Consider the following 19505-nt stretch of genomic DNA (forward strand, 5'->3'; position numbering starts at 1 on the left):
CACCACTTTAAGATTAGGAAATTTGTTTTTTAGGTTCTTAAGTATTTTTGAATTAGAAACATGAACAGCTAGCTTATCATGCTGCAGTTAATCAGGTGCAGTAGCTTATGAAACTAGTTATTTGTTCCTTACTGCAGTGTGAACTCTTCACCACATCCCGATGAGCAGTAGTGAAGTTCTCCCTGGCAGCTGTCTGGATTTGATAAAACAGTGAATGCAAAACTTTGGTAATTTGCTCTCCAATTTTGTAAATGCCATTATAGAACATTCCTACACCACTTTAACTACTCTTTCTGTCTTATCATTTTTCCATTGATACCAGTTGATGATCCCATCTGAGCAAGGTGTCAGTGAGTTGAGGAATTCTTCATACTTCTTTAAATTTCCACATTCCTTGGATGTGTCTAATGTATGAGGCTTTTTCCATGTGCCACGTATAATAGACTCAACAAGTTACCTACTTGTACTTGGAAAACTTTTGATACTCTTGACTGTGTTGTACAGTAGAAAACTGAAGTTACCATAATAAGTGCAGATGAAAACATTTGCCAGAATGTCAGAAGAAAGAAGTGCATATTTTGATATAAGAGCTGCAAAGAATGAGGAACCAATGTTCACGTCTAGATGTTCCCTTTTAAATAATTCATACACTTCAGAAATTATATAGATATTTCTTTTGTTGTTCCTACTTACAAAGAGCTGTTCTACTGGTGGTATGTGATATGTCATGACATTCATAGAAACTTTTTGCCATATCCTTTGTTATTTCAGTGGATTTCCATGATTGCTTTGTACTTAATTTTCTATGATCTCACATTGAAGCATTTCATTAATTTTTGTAAGAACTGTTTTTGTTTTTGTAGGACTTCTGGGAATGATCTTTGAACCTATGCAAGTGCTTGTCTAAAGCTTGTGGAGCATTGCGTGATTTACTTGGAGATACAGCAAGTGAACACATATTTTTATGTAAAACAGACACCTCCTTCAGTATTTTTTGCATTTTTTAACTCACCAACTGCCATGTAGGAGACATTTTTGATCGAGCTTTCTTTTTCCTTAACCAACTTTATTCCTTAGCTGCAGCCTTTCTTTTTGCAACTGAGAAATTTTCTGTATGTTTATGCGCATGAGCCTTAACAGGAGCCATAATTCCTAAAATGGATTCTATGTAACCTTATTATATTAAAATTAAATTGAAAAAATATGGTGTGGCAATTTTCTTATTTGAATTAAAGAGCAAACTGTTTTTTATAACACGTTGCTCAAAATAATGGTAAATTGTGAATAGAAACAAACAGTGACTCACTTTTTTTACAATAGCCTATAAAGACACTTCATCCACTTGATACAAAATTGCCTCCTAAACAAAAGAACAGACTAGAACAAATGAGCAGGCTCCAGTGTGGGAAGGATTTCAGCATAACATTTCTCAACTTAAACATCCCAACTGTCTTTTTAGGAAAAGTTTTGGAATTCCTTGTTTGGAGAAAAAACAAGTCTTACGTATGAACACCATTTCCAGCCTCTGTGATGTGTTATAAAATATTTTTTCGCCAGCATTTTCTCTCTGTTAGCTAATTATAATAGCATATGAATTTTTGAGTCATTAAATATGAAATTTTGTTTGGGGAAAACTTTTCTATTCCATTTGTAATGGTCGTAATAGTAAATGAACTGCCTAAACTATTTTATTCTTTTAATGATTTTTGATAACAGGTTTGGAATAACATCTAAATTAAAATATAATGAAAAAAAAAAAATCGGCCTTGGTTGCAAAATAGAAGATAATTTGTGAGTGGTGAATGGCTTAAATCTATACAGCTCATCTTCAGACCATAAGGCATCGCTTAAAATTTATAACATTAAATTTTTTTTTAGACTGAGATCGTGAACTATTAAACACATTAACATAATGCAGAAAAGACAACATAAATTATGATAAAATGCAAAATATTTATACCCGTCAGTGATTTATAGAGGTGCAGAGCGGTGCCGAACTGTATGCCAGAAGGCCCATTCATCAGCCGCCGAATAGGGTAAAAGCACTATGAGTTACAAAGGTGAAGCTTCGCTCATTGGTTGCAGAAGGCACCGTGACAAAAAATGTGATGGTAACATGTAATTATATTGAAAAATAACATTAATTAATCAGAAAGTTGAAAAATGTAATAAGTAAGATGAAATACATCATTATAACTGTCAAATACATTTTAACTAATGTAATAAATGAAAAGAACAACCAATAGGAAATGGTTACGGTAATCATAACTGCCACTTGGAGTAATTCATTAAAATAATAGACCGTAAACAGTTCATCTTAGATTGTATGAAAGTAGAAGTCAGTGCAGAGATGCATCCAGCTGATGCCACCAGTTGCTATGGGGATGAGTGGCCTGGAGTTCACCTATGAAATGTAACTCCATGACGGCGGACACTACTTTGGCCTGTGTTGATGCTTTTGTCTTCATGACTATTGACGGTGTCTTTGTGGGTGTGTCTTTGAATGGACATGTGCCCTGCCACGCAAATTCATGGACACGAGGCCACTTGCATCTTTGGTGACAGGCCATGTCATTTGGATGTAGCTTTCCATTGATTCCTAGTTTCATACATTCTTTAATGAAGCCTCTCTGGTCTATTACTTTCATGTATTGCCCACAATTGGCAGTTCTATTCACTGTAACCATTTTCTATTGGTTGTCATTTTAATTCATTATATTATTTAAAATGTTTTTAATGTGTTTGATAATTAATATTAATGTCTTTCATCATACTTATTTAAATTTTTCAATTTTTTAATTTACTCATCATTAGTTCTATCTGTAATTGTATATATGACCATCAAATTTTCTTCTTACGGCTCTGAGCCTTCAGTAATTGTGTGCTAGACGATGGGAGAGCTTCATCTTTATAATTGAAAGCACTTTTGTGCTATTCAGTGTTTGACTAAGATGCCTTCTGGATTACAGTTCTCCACTGCTCAGTGCCTTTGTAGATCATTGTTACATGTTTTCATAGTTTGTAATCTACCTCTAAGAAAATTAATCTTAAATTTTGAGAAATGTCATATGGCCTGAAGATAATCTGTATAGATTTGAAGCTGGTCACCACTAATAAATTATCTTGTATTTTGTGATCAAGAGTGATTTTTTCACATTTCATTCTTTTGTTTCTAAAATGTAAAAAATGCTTCCAAATATTATTTGAAATTGTTTGGATTTGTGTAAATGATGTATTGAAGAACAATGATATAACATAGAGATGTATTTTGTATCAAAGCATAATGCACAAACAGTCATGAATTCTTCTCCACTTTATTTGAATAAATGTTATCAGTTCTTTTACAGTTAAACTATACTCATTTCATCATTATGGTGTCAAGCATGGTACAGTTTTAGAAATTATACATTCTGGCTTATGATTTGATGCACAGGGTGACAAAATCTATTACATTACAAAATTTTCCATTTTAATTTCACTTTTCATAGTCACCGTCATAATATGGAAAATTACACAAATAAACAATTGAGATTCTTTTGTAACAGTTTTCACATTCTTTCTGAAAAAACTTGTATTTCATGTGACTCACTGTTTTGTTGGAAACACTCCACATATATACTCTGTTGTGGCTCTGTTTCCCAAGCATCTCTTCAGTTTCCTTGGTTTCACTCTTTCTCAGTGCTCAGATGCAATCGTGTATTAGTAAAGCAATACAACTTATTTCTAAACCTGGAACAAAATTATTTGAATATTGTTGCATAAAAATTTTTTTTCTTTTCAACAAAACAATTCAGTAACTTATTTTAAGGGGATGGAAGCTGTTCTTTAAACCTATAGTTCATCTGAAATAAAAATAAAAATTACTGGATTAACCAAACTTACACTCTATTTTCCTAAATTATGGTTTTATTATAATTTTTTCCTGTCAGAATGCCACATATTTGTTCGTTTACTGACACTGGTTAATTAATAGTGTATCATTCTTAGTGCAGAATTACTTGAAATCATTAATAGCAAAGACATAAATAAGATTTTTAATAACACATAATTTTTTTTATATCAATGTATTGAAATAATATTTCATTCAGTTTCTTCTTTAAAATAACAAATGCTACCTTCATTCACATACATGTTGTATCATAACAAAATCATATTCACCTTCACATAGTTGGACTTTAACATCTGCTTATACTTTCATTATAAATCTTGTTAACTGAAGGAGTACATTTGCAAAACAAACTAATACAAAGACAATGCCCCTAATCATTGCTAAATCACACAATACCTCTCATATTTCTCATTGTTATTTCAAATGTTTTTTTACATTTTGTCACTTTGTTACTACATCATCACATAATCATTAACCATGAAAATTCCTGCTCTGTCCTCTTTTACAGAATGACTGTACAAAATTTCACTCTGTATTATGCAGCAGACAAGAGTTTGTTCATTACATTTCAGTTCACTAGGTGCAGGAGGTTGTGGAAATGAAGAATATGTTGTAGGGAGAGTTCCTCTGTGCACAGTGATGAAAAGCTGGCATCGGTTGGGAGGATTTGGTTGGCACAGGCTGTGTAGCAGTCATGGACGTAAAGCACATCATGTCCGGCAGCGTGATCAGCAACTGAGTGGTCCAGCTGTCTCTCGGCCACAGTTTGGCAGCAGTCATTGATATGGACAGACAGCTTGTTAGTTGCCATGCCCACGTAGAAAGCAACACAGTGCCTGCAGCATAGTTTCTGTATCACATGGAAGCTTCCACAGGTAGACCACACTTGATGGGGTAGGAGGTACCTGTGACAAGATTGGAGTAGATGGTGGCGGGAGGACATATGGGACAGGTCTTGCATTTAGGTCGATCCAAAGCTATGAGCCATGAAGCAAGAGATTGGTAGCAGGGGTTGAGTAGGCACAGACAAGGATATTGGGTAGGTTCAATGGAAATCCAAACACATCTGTGTGAAGATGGGGAGGATAGCGGAAAGGATATTCCTCATTGTCTCGCATTATTAGAGGCAGTTGAAACCTTGACGCAGGATGTGATTCAGTTGGTCTAGTGTTGGGTGATACTGAGTTAGGAGAGCAGTCTCCGTGGTGGCTGGGTGTGTGGGCAGTGGTAAAGGACTGGAGAGACAAGGCACAAGAGATCTGTTTCTATACAAGGTTGAGTGAGTGATTTTGGTCTGTGAAGATGAAGATGTTAGGGTAAGCATTGGGATATTTGAAGTAGTACAGTTCATCACTGCAGATACGACGACCACAGATGGTTTGGCTGTACGGAAAGGACTTCTTGGTGTGGAATGGGTGAAGCTGTCAAAGTCGAGATATTGTTGGTGTTTGGTGGCTTTGATGTGGACTGAAGTGCTGATTTAGCCATTCTTGACTTGGAAGTCAACATTGAGGAAGGTGGCTTGTTTAGTTGAGGAGAACCAGGTAAAGCAATGTGGGAGATGTTGAGGTTCTGGAGGAATTTTCAGAGGGTGTCCCCATCCTCAGTTCAGATCATGAATACATCATCAATGAATTTGAACCAGGTGATGATTGAGGTTCTGGTTGATTAGGAAGGATTCCTCTAGAAGGCCCACGAATAGGTTAGTCTGTGAGTGCGAGTTGCTTCACCGTGGGTGACGCCTTCAAAGTAGAAGTAATTCTGGATGAGGATATAGCTGGTCATAGTGACCAGGTAGGAGATTGTACTGTTGGAGTCAGTTGGGTGTGGGGTAACATAGTGTTCTGTAGCAACAAGGCCCTGGGCATTGGGGATATTAATGTAGAGGGAGGTAGCATAAACATTAACATGCAGGACGCTGAGTGGTAAACGAACAGGAACTGTGGAGTCTCAGTACAGGAAATGATTGGTAGTGTGCAACTGATGTTGTTGGCCCATGAGAGCAGAGTGTCACTATTGGGGCACAATAATCAGCCACAGTGGGGCATCCTGGGTGGTTGGGTTTATGGACTTTTGAAAGCATGTAGAAGGTATGAGTGCAGGAAGCTGTACCAGAGTCTATTTCTCCCCTCACCCCTACACTCCCTGTTTTCCTACCTTCTACATGCTTCCTTCAGTCCATAAAACCAACCAGCCAGTATGCCCTATTTTTGCCAGTTACCCTACCCCCAATTGGGGGTCTCTGCTCTCGTGGACTCATACCTTCAGCCTATTACCCATAACCTACTCTCCTATATTAAAGATACCAACCATTTCCTCTACTGACTCTCCCCAGTTCCTGTTCACCAAAATAGTGCTAATTTTGCATTGACCTTGTTCACTTCAACTCTGTGGAACTGAAGCATATTCCTTGGTAGTGTCCATGGTCCTTTATTTTTATATTGTGCTTTCTTAATCCCATCTGGACTATCTCTTGAAGGGCTTATTTCTTAGTTTAACTATTTTTTCTCTTGAAATTTTAACTAAACCAAGTACAATTTTTGATCGCAACTCTTTTTATTTCACAACTCATTTCTTAAAACTTCCTGGCAGTTTAAAACTGTGGGCCAGACCGAGACTCAAACTCGGGACCTTTGCCTTTCGCGGGCAAGTGCTCTACCATCTGACTTACCCAAGGACTACTCACACCCCGTCCTCACAACTTCGATTCTGCCAGTACCTTGTCTCCTACCTTCCAAACTTCACAGAAGTTGCCCGCAAAAGGCAAAGGTCCCGAGTTCGAGTCTCGGTCCGGCACACAGTTTTAATCTGCCAGGAAGTTTCATATCAGCGCACACTCCGCTGTAGAGTGAAAATTTCATTCTATAAACTCATTTCTTAGTTCTTACAGGTTTCCCTGAAATAAGGCATAGATGCGATAATAGACAGAGTGTGTCATATGATTTTGAAAACTTATGTATTCATAAAACAAATGAAGTTACAGTTATGAACTGTTTAAGGAAAGAGGAAAAAATGCTAATTTTTAAACACACCCACCATTATCAGGAGATCATTCTACAATGGTATTAAATGTGTGACCTTAATACAACAATAAAATATTATTTACAGTTAGCTAATTCTCTCTCTCTCTCTCTCTCTCTCTCTCTCTCTCTCTCTCTCTCTCTACTTCTGCCTTGGAATTACATTACACATGATCCCCCATTTGGCGATCTGTAGATCTGAGTCAGTATCCCTCCATAATGAAAGGAGCTATTGAGTTCAGGAAGAATAAAGTAAATTAGTATCATACACAATGAATCGTAAGCTAATGACTTTCTGGTAACATGCTTTATACAACTGAAGTCTATTATATGCGGTCCAGTCACTTTAATGTGACCGCCGTCTATTTTCGACTTCAGCGTGCAATAACCACTCACAGATGGCAGTAGCAGCACTGGTAATTGTCATAATGCGGAAGTGGAGCAATGTATGTGACATCCAAAAGGGCACGATCATTGGGTTTTTGGCCAAGGGTGGAAGCATTTCCAAAATGGCTAAGTTTGTTTGTGGTTAAAGTATGCCTGGCAAAATGACACTATCCAAAACCAGCACTGAGGCAACTGTGGTGCACTGCAGGCCATAGATAACAGGGGTGAATGACAGGGACGGAGGTGTGTATGGGCAAATAGACATGGTACTATTGAGCAACTGATTGCCCAGATGAATCAATGGGCTACCATCAGTCTCTCATCAATGATCTTTCATTGAACATTGGTGTGCATGGGCCTCTGCAGCATGCAGCCATGCTGACTGCTGTTCATCGGCAATGAGGGCTGGATTTTCCTTGCCAATACTGCAACTGAGTGGTGACAGGTGGCGTTTTCAGGTTAATCACATTTTTGCTCCAAGAGACAGATGGCCTTCACTGTGTACAGTGTGAAACTCCTGAAAGCAAACAGCCTGGAACAATCATCGGAAGTGTGCAGGCTGGAGCATTATGGTCTGGGGGAATGTTTTCATGGGATTCCTGGTCTATCTCGTCATTCTGGAAGTGAAGTGGATGAACGCAAGTATGCATTTATTCTTGGGGACCACGTCTGACCCTACATGCACATATTTAGCTTGGCAGTACAGAATCTACCAGCAGGACACTGCAAAATGTTACACATCCCCCCAGTGTACATGCATGCTTTGAAGAGGAGGAGGATAACTTCACCATTCTTTCCTGGCCACCAAACTCTCCAGATTTAAACCCACTTGAGAAACTGTAGGGCCATCTCAACTGAACCGTTTGCACCACTTATCTTCGTCCGAGAATCCTGCAGCAGGCCATGGCACTGAAATTGGCATGGCTCGACGTCCCTGTTGGTACCTTCCAGAGCCATATTAACTCCCTTCCTGCATGTCTCATAGTGGTCCACATTGCAAAAGATGGTTATTCCAGCTTTTGACAGGTGGTCACATTAATTTGACTGGACAGTGAAGAATGACTGATGTATTTTATTGTATGAGTGTGTTACTTTTTTCCCCAAACTGTACCTTAAGTAAGATAAAGAACCCTTTACTATATAAAATATTTTTATGAGGTATGTGTTAGCTGCCTTTTTGAATATTCTGATTTTAGTTGTCTCTTTAATTTCTTTTCTCAGTTCGTAATTCAGCTTGTCTCCTAGGTTGCAAGTATTGTTTTGATTTGTTAATTATCTTAGGCCATCTTCTCTTTTTAATTCTTTACAGTACCTATATAACATGCTGGTGTATAACAGATCCTTCATCAGTTTAGTTTCACAGTCATAGAAAAGAATGATTTGTTGTGTCTTAGAGTGGGTACCCGTGTGATTTGTGCTGCATCTGCAAGCTCGCCAGTTGGCTAGAGCAAATTTGTGTGTGCTCCTAATTCATCATTTCATTTTCACATACATCTATATTCTCCAAACCACATTGGAGTGCATGGCAGAGGGTTAAGTTGATGTAGTATGTTTCTGCGAGGGAATAGTACTGATCATATAAAATCATTTCACTGAAAAAGCTTTTGAGATAGCTCTTTAGCTCTTCCATTTTCAGTAATCAAACAATTGAAAATCCAGGATGAAATGTAACAATACCAGAGAAGGAAAGTTGCTACTTACCATACAGCGAAGATGCTGAGTCGCGATAGGCACAACAAAAAGATTCACACAATTATAGCTTTCGGCCATTAAGGCCTTTGTCAGCAGTACACTCTCTCTCTCTCTCTCTCTCTCTCTCTCTCTCTCTCTCTCTCTCTCTCTCTCTCTCTCTCATGCAAATGCAACTCACCTCAGAGAGATGAAACTACACCATTAAGGCCTTTATCAGTAGTAGACACACATACACATATGCACACACACACACACACACACACACACTCACGCAAATGCAACTTGCAAAAAGATACAGTCTCAGAGAGTTGAAACTACACTTGGTTTCAGTTCTCTGAGACTGCAGACATGTGTGCAAGTTGTGTTTGCGCGCGCGCACTTGTGTGTGTGTGTGTGTGTGTGTGTGTGTGTGTGTGTGTGTGTCTACTGCTGACAAAGACCTTAATAATGTGGTTTCATCACTCTGAGACTGAAGATGTGTGTGCAAGTTGCATTTGCATGAGTGTGTGTGTGTGTGTGTGTGTGTGTGTGTGTACTGCTGACAAAGACCTTAATGGCCGAAAGCTATAATTGTGTGATCTTTTTGTTGTGCCTATCGTGACTCAGCATCTCCATGTTCAGTAATGTAATTAGGTAATAAATGGTAATTAATAGCTAGTAAACAATGACAAATCCAATATGATATAACAGTGCAAGTTAAGACAGACAGCTGTACACCACATACGGGAGATGTTGAGCAACAGTCAGTCACATTTGTCTTGCCCCACCTCTACTCTGCTATCCTCACTCTCAACCTCTCCCTCCACTCCCGCACCTGCTTTGTACTCCCTCTGCTATCCCAGCTGAGATTGCTACTCACCTCAGTGGAACTTCAGTGCCTGGGGATGACTGCAGCTGTAGTTTGTGAGTTGTGCATGTTTGAGTGAGTGTGCATCTTCATCTGAGGAAGTGCTTTGTCAGATAACTTGTTTGATAGCTGACTTTTAAATGTGTCTGTCTGCTGCTCAATGAGTAGTATTCTATACGAATTTTTATTGTTGCATAATAAATAGCAGACTTCTCTTGTATGGGCCTTCTTCTCTTTTCTGTTTCAGTGAAAGTGTAATCTTAAAATTCAGGTAGGCACAGTGTTTTTACAACAGGCTACTATCATCAGGTGACTTCTACTAATTGATTGTCAGTTTTTTTAGTGGCCTTCTAGACTGCTTTAATTTTTTTATGTGACTGGTTTCAGTTCACATTAACCATAATAAGATATAGCAAATCATCATACACTCTACGACATGCAAAATTGCTATTATACTGTATCGAAAATCAAATGTACCAGAATGTGATTTTATCAGTTACAAGAGTAACTTATCCAAAATCGCAGCAAAATTTATATGCTACGTAGTGTTCTGTGAGAAACCGTGTTATTCTTATGGCCCACAAGACAACTACTAGCTTGTAGCATCTGGTACATTTGTCACATGCGAATGAAAAGTGCATTTATGTGCACCAACTACAGTGTAGGAAAAGGCAGATTGCTACTTACCGTTAAGATGACATGTTAAGTTGCAGACAGGCAAAATTAAAAAACACTGGAACGAGTAGGTCTCGCACCTGCGTCTTCCACGGGCATACGATCCTCGAAGCAAGAGATCGGAATTGGGATTGGCATTGGGATGGACTAGGATGTGGTGGAGGTTGAATGGGTGATGGAACACCATTTAAGAGGGATGGGAAGGATGTCAGCTGCACAGTGGGACTCGATGGCAAAGGATGTGGTTCAGTCATTCCAGTCTGGGGTGGTACGGAGTGATCAGGTGGGCACTCCTTAGTGTCTGGTTCTTGAGGCTGGTGGTAGCATTAGGGATGCGAGGGGAAATGGTTTGTGGACTAGGTCTGGGGGCTAGTGTCTGTCTGTGAAGGCCTCAGTGAGGCCCTCAGCAGGGAGTCTCTGTCACTGCTGTGTGGAAGGGATGGCAGTTGTGGAAATGTGGGTACTGTTAGTAGTTGGGGGGTTTAATATGGACAGAGGTGTAGGTGGAGTCATTGGAGGGAAGGAGGACAACATCAAGGATGGTGGCACACTGGGTTGAGGCAGACCAGGTGAAGCAGTTCAGAGAGAAGGTGATGAGGCTGTGAAGGAATGAAGATAGGGTGTCTTGGCCCAGAGTCTAGAGCTTGGAGATGTCATCAGTGCACCTGAACCAGAAGAGCAGTTTGGCATTTTGGGAGGATAGGAAAGTCTCCTCTAGGTGACCCATATAAAGGTGGCAAAGGAGGGTGCCATCCGGATGCCCGTGGCTGTGTCGCAGATTTGTACGCCATTTCCCATTCGAGTTACATATTTTTGTGACATTTTATAATGCTTTGCCCAGGCAAACCACAACTTGTAATCTAGTATTTCCAAGAACAGTATTCTCAAGAAACAAAAAAAATTATTTTTAATTCAGTTTTGAAATGTATTTTTCATTCATATGTGGCAAATGCACCAGATGCCGCCTGCTGGCAGTTGCCTTGTGGGCTATGTATATAAAATGGTTTCTACCAGACCACTATTCTGTCCTCACTACTCTTATAAGTAATACAGTCAGATTTAATTTTTAATTTGTGTAATAACTTCATTGCATATTGTTGTATTAGGTGCTATTTTACTTTTATCTACAGGTCTCTTATTTATACAGCTGAGGATGTATCCTGTGTACCGAACCAATCGATTAAAAATATTAAAGCAGTCTAGATGGACAATAGAAAATCTGTTTACCGAGTGAGTGCAGATTTTCTGAGGATACGTTGTCAGGTTTTGTGTTATTATATTGACTGATTACATGTACCTTGAGTGAAAGGTTTTTGTTTGTGTTGGGTGCAGTTATTGGGGACAAATTTTGTTGGATCAGCAAAGGCAATTTACTGTGAGTTACAATTATATTGTACTTTTATACATTTTTTATTAAGTGAAATAAATTTCATCTCGCATCAAGGCTGAGCATGCATTTGATTTAAGGCATGTAGAAGACTACACAAAATAAAGACACTACACGTACACTGAGCTTAACTTACACTAGAGCGGTTATGCTTTTAAGATAGTACACTAGATATACAGGGCTATTACAAATGATTGAAGCGATTTCATAAATTCACCGTAGCTCCATTCATTGACATATAGTCACGACACACTACAAATACGTAGAAAAACTCATAAAGTTTTGTTCGGCTGAAGCCGCACTTCAGGTTTCTGCCGCCAGAGCGCTCGAGAGCGCAGTGAGACAAAATGGCGACAGGAGCCGAGAAAGCGTATGTCGTGCTTGAAATGCACTCACGTTAGTCAGTCATAACAGTGCAACGACACTTCAGGACGAAGTTCAACAAAGATCCACCAACTGCTAACTCGATTCGGCGATGTTATGCGCAGTTTAAAGCTTCTGGATGCCTCTGTAAGGGGAAATCAACGGGTTGGCCTGCAGTGAGCGAAGAAACGGTTGAACGCGTGCGGGCAAGTTTCACGCGTACCCCACGGAAGTCGACGAATAAAGCAAGCAGGCAGCTAAACGTACTACAGCCGACGGTTTGGAAAATCTTACGGAAAAGGCTAAAGCAGACGCCTTACCGTTTACAATTGCTACAAGCCCTGACACCCGATGACAAAGTCAAACGCTTTGAATTTTCGGCGCGGTTGCAACAGCCCATGAAAGAGGATGCATTCAGTGCGAAACTTGTTTTCAGTGATGAAGCAACATTTTTTCTTAATGGTGAAGTGAACAGTCACAATGTGCGAATCTGGGCTGTAGAGAATCCTCACGCATTTGTGCAGCAAATTCGCAATTCACCAAAAGTTAACGTGTTTTGTGCAATCTCACGGTTTAAAGTTTACGGCCCCTTTTTCTTCTGCAAAAAAAACGTTACAGGACACGTGTACCTGGACATGCTGGAAAATTGGCTCATGCCACAACTGGAGACCGACAGCGCCGACTTCATCTTTCAACAGGATGGTGCTCCACCGCACTTCCATCATGATGTTCGGCATTTCTTAAACAGGAGATTGGAAAACCGATGGATCGGTCGTGGTGGAGATCATGATCAGCAATTCATGTCATGGCCTCCACGCTCTCCCGACTTAACCCAATGTGATTTCTTTCTGTGGGGTTATGTGAAAGATTCATTGTTTAAACCTCCTCTACCAAGAAACGTGCCAGAACTGCGAGCTCGTATCAACGATGCTTTCGAACTCATTGATGGGGACATGCTGCGCCGAGTGTGGGAGGAACTTGATTATCGGCTTGATGTCTGCCGAATCACTAAAGGGGCACATATCAAACATTTGTGAATGCCTAAAAAAACTTTTTGAGTTTTTGTATGTGTGTGCAAAGTATTGTGAAAATACCTCAAATAATAAAGTTATTGTAGAGCTGTGAAATCGCTTCAATCATTTGTAATAACCCTGTAAATAGCATTATATTTAACTTACATTATTACCCGTCAGTAGAAGGCAAATTTGTGTTACAGAAGTTACAGGAAACTGTACCACTTGTTAACACATACTATCTATTAAAGAAGTAGTTCAAAAATTCACTGAGTGTTTGTATTATTAATAAAGTATCGCTATCGGTTGGGTTTAGGTGAGAAGCACGATTTCACACAATCATAAATGCTGACTCGGTTAAACTGTTCAGTGAGATTTAAGGTGAACAGTATAAAGAAGTTTGCCAGACACAGTAGATGAGTTGTTGTTATTGTTGTTGTTGTTGTTGTTGTTGTTGTGGTCTTCAGTCTTGAGAGTGGTTTGATGCAGCTCTCCATGCTACTCTATCCTGTGCAAGCTTCTTCATCTTCCAGTACCTACTGCAACCTACATCCTTCTGAATCTGCTTAGTGTATTCATCTCTTGGTCTCCCTCTACGATTTTTACCCTCCACACTGCCCTCCAATGCTAAATTTGTGATCCCTTGACGCCTCAGAACATGTCCTACCAACCGGTCCCTTCTTCTTGTCAAGTTGTGCCACAAACTCCTCCTCTTCCCAGTTCTATTCAATACCTCCTCATTAGTTATGTGATCTACCCATCTAATCTTCAGCATTCTTCTGTAGCACCACATTTCAAAAGCTTCTATTCTCTTCTTGTCCAAACTATTTATCGTCCATGTTTCACTTCCATACATGGCTACACTCCATACAAATACTTTCAGAAACAACTTCCTGTGACTTAAACCTATACTCGATGTTAACAAATTTCTCTTCTTCAGAAACGCTTTCCTTGCCATTGCCAGTCTACATTTTATAGCCGGCCATGGTGGCCGACTGGTTCTAGGCTCTACAGTCTGGAACCGCGTGACCGATACGGTCGCAGGTTCGAATCCTGCCTCGGGCATGGATGTGTGTGATGTCCTTAGGTTAGTTAGGTTTAAGTAGTTCTAGGGGACTGATGACCTTAGAAGTTAAGTCCCATAGTGCTCAGAGCCATTTACATTTTATATCCTCTCTACTTCGACCATCATCAGTTATTTTGCTCCCCAAATAGCAAAACTCGTTTACTACTTTAAGTGTCTCATTTCCTAATCTAATTCCCTCAGCATCAACTGACTAAATTCGACTGCATTCTATTATCCTTGTTTTGCTTTTGTTGATGTTCATCTGATATCCTCCTTTCAAGACACTGTCCATTCCATTCAACTGCTCTTCCAAGTCCTTTGCTGTCTCTGACAGAATTACAATGTCATCGGCAAACGTCAAAGTTATTATTTCTTCTCCATGGATTTTAATACCTACTCCGAATGTTTCTTTTGTTTCCTTTACTGCTTGCTCAATACACAGATTGAATAACATCAGGGAGAGGCTACAACCCTGTCTCACTCCCTTCCCAACCGCTGCTTCCCTTTCATGCCCCTGGACTCATAACTGCCATCTGGTTTCTGTACAAATTGTAAATAGCCTTTTGCTCCCTGTATTTTACCCCTGCCATCTTCAGAATTTGAAAGAGAGTATCACAGTCAACATTGTCAAAAGCTTTCTCTAAGTCTACAATTGCTGGAAACGTAGGTTTGCCATTCCTTAATCTATTTTCTAAGATAAGTTGTAGGGTCAGTATTGCCTCACGTGTTCCAACATTTCTACGGAATCGAAACTGATCTTCTCCGAGGTCGGCTTCTACCAGTTTTTCCATTCGTCTGTAAAGAATTCAGGTTAGTATTTTGCAGCTGTGACTTATTAAACTGATAGTTCGGTAATTTTCACATCTGTCAGCACCTGCTTTCTTTGGGATTGGAATTATTATATTCTTCTTGAAGTCTGAGGGTATTTCGCCTGTCTCATACATCTTGCTCACCAGATGCTAGAGTTTTGTCAGGACAGGCTCTCCCAAGGCCGTCAGTAGTTCTAATGGAATGTTGTCTACTCCTGGGGCCTTGTTTCGACTCAGGTCTTTCAGTGCTCCGTCAAACTCTTCATGCAGTATCGTATCTCCCATTTCATCTTTATCTACATCCTCTTCCATTTCCATAATATTGTCCTCAAGTACATTGCCCTTGTATAGACCCTCTATATACTCCTTTCACCTTTCTGCTTTCCCTTCTTTGCTTAGAACGGGGTTTCCATCTGAGCTCTTGATATTCATACAAGTAGTTCTCTTTTCTCCAAAGGTCTCTTTAATTTTCCTGTAGGTAGTATCTATCTTACCGCTAGTGAGATAAGCCTCTACATCCTTACATTTGTCTGCTAGCCATCCCTGCATAGCCATTTTGCACTTCCTGTCGATCTCATTTTTGAGGCGTTTTGCCTGCAATTCGTCCCTCAGAGCTACCCATTGTCCTCCTACTTTATTTCTTTCCCTTATTAAATTGTTCCCTTATGCTCTCTCTGAAACTCTGTACAACCTCTGGTTTAGTCAGTTTATCCAGGTCCCATCCCCTAAATTCCCACCTTTTTGCAGTTTATTCAGTTTTAATCTTGAGTTCATAACCAATAGATTGTGGTCAGAGTCCACATCTGCCCCTGGAAATGTCTTACAATTTAAAACCTGGTTCCTAAATATCTGTCTTACCATTATATAATCTATCTGAAACCTGTCAGTATCTCCAGGCTTCTTCCATGTATACAATCTTCTTTTATGATTCTTGAACCAAGTGTTAGCTATGAGTAAGTTATGCTCTGTGCAAAATTCTACCAGATGGCTTCGTCTTTCATTTATCTCTCTCAATCCATATTCACCCACTATGTTTCCTTCTCTCCCTTTTTCTACTCTCGAATTCCAGTCACCCGTGACTATTAAATTTTCGTCTCCCTTCAATACCTGAATAATTTCTTTTATGTCATCATACATTTCATAAATTTCTTCATCATCTGCTGAGCTAGTTGGCATATAAACTTGTATTACTGTAGTAGGCATGGGCTTCGTGTCTATCTTGACCACAATAATGCATTCACTATGCTGTTTGTAGTAGCTTACCCGCACTCTTATTTTTTTATTGATTATTAAACCTACCCCTGCATTACCCCTAATTGATTTTGTATTTATAACCCTGTATTCACCTGACCAAAAGTCTTGTTCCTCCTGCCACCGAACTTCACTAATTCCCACTATATCTAACTTTAACCTATCCATTTCCCTTTTTAAATTTTTTAACCTACCTGCCCGATTAAGGGATCTGACATTCCACACTCCGATCTGTAGAATGCCAGTTTTCTTTCTCCTGATAGCGACGTCCTCTTGAGTAGTCCCCGCCCGGAGATCCAAATGGGGGACTATTTTACCTCTGGAATATTTTACCCAAGAGAACACCATCATCATTTAACCATACAGTAAAGCTGCTTGCCCTCGGGAAAAATTACGGCTGTAGTTTCCCCTTGCTTTCAGCCGTTCGCAGTACGAGCACAGCAAGGCCGTTTTGGTTAGTGTTACAAGGCCAGATCAGTCAGTCATCCAGACTGTTGCCCATGCAACTACTGAAAAGGCTGCTGCCCCTCTTCAGGAACCACACGTTTGTCTGGCATCTCAACAGATACCCCTCCGTTGTGGTTGCACCTACAGTACGGCCATCTGTATTGCTGAGGCACGTAAGCCTCCCGACCAACGGCAAGGTCCTTGGTTCCTGGGAGGGAGTAGATGAGTGATTTCATTATTTCCTAAAAATATTCTTACAACATACAAACCCAGTTTTCCTTTCCAAATTGGGCTTGTGACACTGTTGGTGGGGTATGACTTTGACTTTGACACCTTTGTCTAACCATGATCTCTTCAAGAATTTTTTTTGAAGGAATAGGTTTTCTTACAGAATGTCTCAGACACCCACACAAGTTGTGGTACAAATAAGTTTCTGAAATAGCTGGGTTTCCGCAAAATAAAAATTTGCTTCATTCTAAATAGATAATGTTTACTTGAGGAAAAAAACTAGTAAATGAGATGCAGCATTTACAGCTTACTATCAGTTAAATCCTTGTGTAGGTTCTTTATACATTAATTATGAAAATGAATGTGAAAGGAAATGAGTGTTTAAATTTCAGAATTTGAGAGCTGTTCAATTATGGTCTTTGCTATTCCGTAGCAGTATTGTAATTACCACATTTTGTGCTTCACTCACCCTTTTGTATTTTTCCTCAGTATGTAAGCTTGAGTTTCTGCCGTTCTTGTGAAAGAATCCCTAAATTTTTGAGTACAGCATCGCTAATGATACTACAGGAAATAGAGAACAGCTACTTACATTACAGACAGACTTGCCATCTTCGCAGTGTGGTGTACTGAATTGAGTACATTAATGCATTTCACACAGGCAGGTACTACAAGAGGGCAGTAGCCATCCACTTTAATTTCAGGAGGCACTGCTTCAAAATATTTGATCTTGTCTCCTCATATTTCACTAAATGGGCAAGGGGGAGAAAATGGATTTAAGTGAAGAACTCCAAATCGTTAAAAATGGCAAAGAATATGAATCGAATTGTTGAATGATGGGTTAAAAAGTTACAGTGAGGACTTATCCAAATGTTTCTCCACAACTGAATGCCCGTTTCATTAACAACATGTGTATTTCATAAATTCTCAAGCTTTTCCTTTAAGAAAACAAAAAAAATCAGTGTTAAGATTAATCTGTTTTTCTGTGATTTCTGAATGAAAAACATATACACTATCAATGTGTCAATGTAACTGATCAAAGTCTTGTCACCACCTAGCCCAAACTGCTAAGGATAGAAACTTGAGGGTGTTGATCTTATACTGTAGGCATTATTTAAGAGATTTTTCAAAATTCTACTTCTAAAGGTTTAAATAGGGGTTGAAAGGTTTTTGAAAAATATAGCAATTAAAGCAGTTTTGAAGCTAGACCCACAAAAACTGGTATTTGGTTTCTTGATGGGAAATAAAGAAATACATGTTTCAGCAGTTTAGGAAATTTAATTCCTATGGAGGTGAAATAGCTGGTGAAATTTTTTTAAACATATCATTATTAAAGAACTACTAAAGTATTTTTAAAACCACAGCTATGAAAATTTGTATTTGATATCTTAATTACAAATATAAAAATTAGTTTTTTAGCATTCTTGGAAAGTCAACTTCTGAGGGGGTGAAATAGGGGATGAAAGGCTTTTTGAAAGTATGTTACTGTTATGGCAATTTTGAAGCTAGGATTATGAAAACTGATTTAGAAATGAAAAAATACATATTTCAGCATTTTTGGAAAATCAATGACTAAAGGGGTAAAATAGCTGGTTTAATGATTTTTTTGAAAAGAAATCATTATTAAAGAAACTACTAAAGCATTTTCAAAGCTACACTTATGAAATTTGATGTTTGACTTCTTCGTTAGAAATTTATTGTCCAAAGAGAGTGAAATACAGGATGAAAAGTCAGCATTTCCGAAGCTAAATGTACGAAAATTTGTTTGGCTTCTCTGTTAGAAATAAAAATACATGTTTCACTGTTTTTGGAAATTCTATCCCTAAGGTGTTGAAATAAGGCATGAAAGTTTTAAGAAAATATAATGTTGTATTAAAATATTTTTTTTTAACTAAGTCGATGAAAATTGGTGTTTTGCTTATGAGTTACATATTGAGAAATATATGTTGGGGTTTGAAAGTTTCTGTGAAATATCACCAGAAGAACCTAAAATGCATGATTAACAAAAACCTTAGACTCCAGCTGAGAGAATAGCATTTTGGTCAGCAGTGCATTCAGAAAAGATCATGCTTCTATGGCTTAGTGTGAAAAGTTTAGGTGGTGTTGCAATTTGCGAACAACATAAAAATTTGAAAAAAAAAAAAAAAAAAAGAAATGTGCACACCATACTGTATATGCAGGCAAAGCAACACTCAGCTAGTATTTTCATAATAAAATTGTGTGTGAAAATTTCAGTAACTGGTATTTTTCATTTTTGGATATGGCTCTGTTCCAGAAAAGAGTTTGTAAGTTGAAGTTTATTTCATTTAACATAATACAAATAAATGTACAAAACGTATTTCTGCACAGAGTAAATTGTCTGGGCAGAACAAGTGAAACTTTTCCACCCAATGTTACAGCAAAACCACCTTTGTTTGGCTGAATTTTCAACAAT

The 19505-nt window shown here is 38.8% G+C and overlaps 1 protein-coding gene across 3 annotated transcripts in view; it reads left to right on the forward strand.

The window, feature by feature from the left end:
- The window catches only part of LOC126424529 (longitudinals lacking protein, isoforms N/O/W/X/Y-like), a 288869-nt gene that overhangs the window by 232818 nt on the left and 36546 nt on the right, over positions 1-19505 (forward strand). The gene's annotated exons all lie outside the window — the stretch shown is intronic.

Source organism: Schistocerca serialis, chromosome 10, assembly GCF_023864345.2.
Source record: "Schistocerca serialis cubense isolate TAMUIC-IGC-003099 chromosome 10, iqSchSeri2.2, whole genome shotgun sequence".
In the NCBI taxonomy this organism is placed as follows: Eukaryota; Metazoa; Arthropoda; class Insecta; order Orthoptera; family Acrididae; genus Schistocerca; species Schistocerca serialis.